At 54.4% G+C, this 5,000-nt stretch overlaps 1 protein-coding gene across 1 annotated transcript in view; it reads right to left on the bottom strand.

Annotated features, from left to right (window-relative positions):
- Nucleotides 1-5,000, bottom strand: part of LOC106596573 (regulator of G-protein signaling 12) — a 105,949-nt gene that overhangs the window by 39,963 nt on the left and 60,986 nt on the right.

A 5,000-nucleotide genomic window follows, 5' to 3' on the forward strand; every position in this document is an offset into this window, starting at 1 on the left:
AAGAGAGGAGAGATGGAGGGGAATGAGGAGAGAGGAGAGAGGGAGGGGAATGAGGAGAGAGGAGAGATGGAGGGGAATGAGGAGAGAGGAGAGAGGGAGGGGAATGAGGAGAGAGGAGAGAGGGAGGGGAACGAGGAGAGAGGAGAGAGGGGAGGGGAATGAGGAGAGAGGGAGGGGAACGAGGAGAGAGGAGAGATGGAGGGGAACGAGGAGAGAGGAGAGAGGGAGGGGAATGAGGAGAGAGGAGAGAGGGAGGGGAATGAGGAGAGAGGAGAGATGGAGGGGAACGAGGAGAGAGGAGAGAGGGAGGGGAATGAGGAGAGAGGAGAGATGGAGGGGAACAAGGAGAGAGGAGAGAGGGAGGGGAACGAGGAGAGAGGAGAGATGGAGGGGAATGAGGAGAGAGGAGAGATGGAGGGGAATGAGGAGAGAGGAGAGAGGGAGGGGAACGAGGAGAGAGGAGAGATGGAGGGGAACGAGGAGAGAGGAGAGAGGGAGGGGAACGAGGAGAGAGGAGAGATGGAGGGGAATGAGGAGAGAGGAGAGAGGGAGGGGAACGAGGAGAGAGGAGAGATGGAGGGGAACGAGGAGAGAGGAGAGAGGGAGGGGAACGAGGAGAGAGGAGAGATGGAGGGGAATGAGGAGAGAGGAGAGATGGAGGGGAACGAGGAGAGAGGAGAGATGGAGGGGAACGAGGAGAGAGGGAGGGGAACGAGGAGAGAGGAGAGAGGGAGGGGAACGAGGAGAGAGGAGAGATGGAGGGGAATGAGGAGAGAGGAGAGATGGAGGGGAATGAGGAGAGAGGAGAGATGGAGGGGAACGAGGAGAGAGGAGAGAGGGAGGGGAACGAGGAGAGAGAGAGGAGAGATGGTGGGGAATGAGGAGAGAGGAGAGATGGAGGGGAATGAGGAGAGAGGAGAGATGGAGGGAACGAGGAGGAGAGGGAGGGAGAGAGGAGAGAGGGGGAACGAGGAGAGAGGAGAGAGGGAGGGGAATGAGGAGAGAGGAGAGATGGAGGGGAATGAGGAGAGAGGAGAGAGGGAGGGGAACGAGGAGAGAGGAGAGAGGGAGGGGAATGAGGAGAGAGGAGAGAGGGAGGGGATTTGAGGAGAGAGGAGAGATGGAGGGGAATGACGAGAGAGGAGTGAGGGAAGGGAATGAGGAGAGAGGGAGGGGAACGAGGAGAGAGGAGAGAGGGAGGAGAACGAGGAGAGAGGAGAGAGGGGGGAGGAGAGAGGGGAGGGACAGGAACGAGGAGAGAGGGAGGAAAACGAGGAGAGAGGGAGGGGAACAAGGAGAGAGGGGAGAGGAGAGAGGGGAGGGACGGGAACGAGGAGAGAGGGGAGGGGAACGAGGAGAGAGGAGAGAGGGAGGAGAACGAGGAGAGAGGAGAGAGGGGAGAGGAGAGAGGGGAGGGACAGGAACGAGGAGAGAGGGAGGAAAACGAGGAGAGAGGGAGGGGAACGAGGAGAGAGGAGAGAGGGGAGAGACGGGAACGAGGAGAGAGGGGAGGGGAACGAGGAGAGAGGAGAGAGGGAGGAGAACGAGGAGAGAGGAGAGAGGGGAGGGACAGGAACGAGGAGAGAGGGAGGAAAACGAGGAGAGAGGGAGGGGAACAAGGAGAGAGGGGAGGGGAACAAGGAGAGAGGGGAGGGGAACGAGGAGAGAGGGAGGGGAACAAGGAGAGAGGGGAGGGGAACAAGGAGAGAGGGGAGGGGAACGAGGAGAGAGGGAGGGGAACGTTGAGAGAGGGAGGGGGGATGAGGAGAGAGGAGAGGAGATTTAGTGGAGGCGAGAGTGAGTTCTCAGCTATAATCTATAACATCTCTGTCTTGCTCAGGCCTGAGATGTTTACTAGTTTACTATTAGAGAGATCTGGTGGAAAAATACCGTTGGTTTGTGAGAACGTGTGGTTTACCTCAAGCTGACAGTCTACACACACACACACACACACCTCCCCAACACACACACGTCTAAAGAACACAGGTAGCTGAGGACTTAACGGTATACTTTCACACACACACACACACACACACACACACACACACACACACACACACACACACACACACACACACACACATACACACATACACACACACACCTCTGAAGTCTACACACACACTCAGTAACTAATCACCAAACACACCAGTCCTCTTCACATTACACTCACCTCTTTCCCCTCCCTCCCTCCCTCCCTCCCCCGCGTTGTGGACGGCGTTGTGCCTTAACCCTTCCCTCAACCCACCCCTCAATTCTCCCCTCAACTCTCCCCTTATCTCTCCCCTCAACTCCCCCTCAACTCCTCCCTCAACTTTCCCCTCAACTCCCCCCCTCAACCCGCCCCTCAACTCCCCCCTCAACTCCTCCCTCAACTTTCCCCTCAACTCCCCACTCAACCCGCCCCTCAACTCTCCCCTCAACCCTCCCTTCAACTCTCCACTCAACCCTCCCCTCAACTCCCCCCTCAAGCCTCCCCTCAACTCTCCCCTCAACTCCCCCCTCAACTCTCCCCTTAACCGTTCAGAATTAATACTGAAACTTAACTGTCAAAACGTGAAAGTTATGGGCAAACGTCACATACTGCAGTCAGACCGTGAGATCTTGTTGAGCACACACATATAGATACACACACAGACACTCATACACACACACACACACAGACAGACAGACACACACACAGATACAGACAGACAGACAGACAGACAGACAGACAGACAGACAGACAGACAGACAGACAGACACCAGTGCATAGGTATGTGTGTCTGTGTTTGACTATGCTTGCGTATAGATGGTTTGCATGCTCATAATGTGGTTTACATATGTGTGTGTCCAGCCCCCTCCCCCTCTTCCCTCCCCCTCCCCCTTTTCCCTCCCCCCTCCCTTCTTCCCTCCCCCTCTTCCCTCCCCCTCTTACCTCCCCCTCTTACCTCTTCCCTCCTCCTCTTCCCTCCCCTCTTCCCTCCCCCCTCTTACCTCTTCCCTCCCCCTCCCTTCTTCCCTCCCCTCTTCCCTTCCCCTCTTCCCTCCCCCCCTCCTCCTCTTCCCTCCCCCTCTTCCCTCCCCCTCTTACCTCTTCCCTCCTCCTCTTCCCTCCTCCTCTTCCCTCCCCTCTTCCCTCCCCCTCTTCCCTCCCCCTCTTCCCTTCCCCTCTTCCCTCCCCCACTCCTCCTCTTCCCTCCCCCTCCCCTCTTCCCTCCCCCTCTTCCCTCCCCCTCTTACCTCTTCCCTCCCCCCCTCCCCCTCTTCCCTCCAGTCTGATCACTTCCAGACCTTCATCTGTGGTTCAAGAGGTTTGGCCCCACGTCCCTTCTCTTCTTTCCCCTTCTCTCTCTCTCTCTCCTTCCATGTGTCTTCTTCCCTCACGTTCTCGCTCTCTCCCACCAAACTATCTCCCTCCCTCTCTTTCTCTCTCTCATTCCAGTGGTGGTCTTCTGGCAGATGGAACCATTCCTCATTCACCATATGGAATATTTGGGGTTGTCCTCTCTTCCTCTCTAACCTCCTTCCTCTCCCTCTGTCCCTCAGTCATCACACTGTCCTCTGTTCCTCTGTTCCTCAGTCATCACACTGTCCTCTGTTCCTCAGTCATCACACTGTCCTCTGTTCCTCAGTCATCACACTGTCCTCTGTTCCTCTGTTCCTCAGTCATCACACTGTCCTCTGTTCCTCTGTTCCTCAGTCATCACACTGTCCTCTGTTCCTCAGTCATCACACTGTCCTCTGTTCCTCAGTCATCACACCGTCCTCTGTTATCACACTGTCCTCTGTTCCTCAGTCATCACACTGTCCTCTGTTCCTCAGTCATCACACTGTCCTCTGTTCCTCAGTCATCACACTGTCCTCTGTTCCTCAGTCATCACACTGTCCTCTGTTCCTCAGTCATCACACAGTCCTCTGTTCCTCAGTCATCACACAGTCCTCTGTTCCTCAGTCATCACACAGTCCTCTGTTCCTCAGTCATCACACTGTCCTCTGTTCCTCAGTCATCACCCAGTCCTCTGTTCCTCAGTCATCACCCAGTCCTCTGTTCCTCAGTCATCACCCTGTCCTCTGTTCCTCAGTCATCACACTGTCTGTTCCTCAGTCATCACCCAGTCCTCTGTTCCTCAGTCATCACCCAGTCCTCTGTTCCTCAGTCATCACCCAGTCCTCTGTTCCTCTGTTCCTCAGTCATCACCCAGTCCTCTGTTCCTCAGTCATCACCCAGTCCTCTGTTCCTCAGTCATCACCCAGTCCTCTGTTCCTCAGTCATCACCCAGTCCTCTGTTCCTCAGTCATCACCCAGTCCTCTGTTCCTCAGTCATCACCCAGTCCTCTGTTCCTCAGTCATCACCCAGTCCTCTGTTCCTCAGTCATCACCCAGTCCTCTGTTCCTCAGTCATCACCCAGTCCTCTGTTCCTCAGTCATCACCCAGTCCTCTGTTCCTCAGTCATCACCCAGTCCTCTGTTCCTCTATCTGCTGTTGTGTTCAGGACCAGTTTTACATGGGGATTTTCTTAAAGTAAATCTCCACCCCAAAACTATCTTTAGGTATTTGTCTCATTAGTCCCAAAATGCTTTGCATACAGCTCCAGATTTGGGGTGGAGTTTTCCTTTGTCACGTCCTGACCAGTAAGGGGTCCTTTTGTTATTGTAGTTTGGTCAGGGCGTGGCAGGGGGTGTTTGTTTTGTGTGTTTTGGGGTTTTTGGGGTTGATCTATGTTATTCTATGTTGGAATTGTTTGGGGTTGGTCTCTAATTGGAGGCAGCTGGATCTCATTGCCTCTGATTAGAGTCCATATTTATGTAGGGGTTTTCTCATTGTGTTTTGTGGGTGGATATTTTCTGTTTAGTTCATGTTAACCTGACAGAACTGCTGGCTGTCGTTTTCTTGTTTAGTTTATAGTGTGTCAGTATAATAAATACAAATGATGAGCACTCAACACGCATGCTCACTGTAAAACACAGGCTAGATGAAGATCAGTCATGCTCACTGTAAAACACAGGCTAGTAGGGG

Source organism: Salmo salar, chromosome ssa08 (genome assembly GCF_905237065.1).
Source record: "Salmo salar chromosome ssa08, Ssal_v3.1, whole genome shotgun sequence".
Classification (NCBI taxonomy): Eukaryota; Metazoa; Chordata; class Actinopteri; order Salmoniformes; family Salmonidae; genus Salmo; species Salmo salar.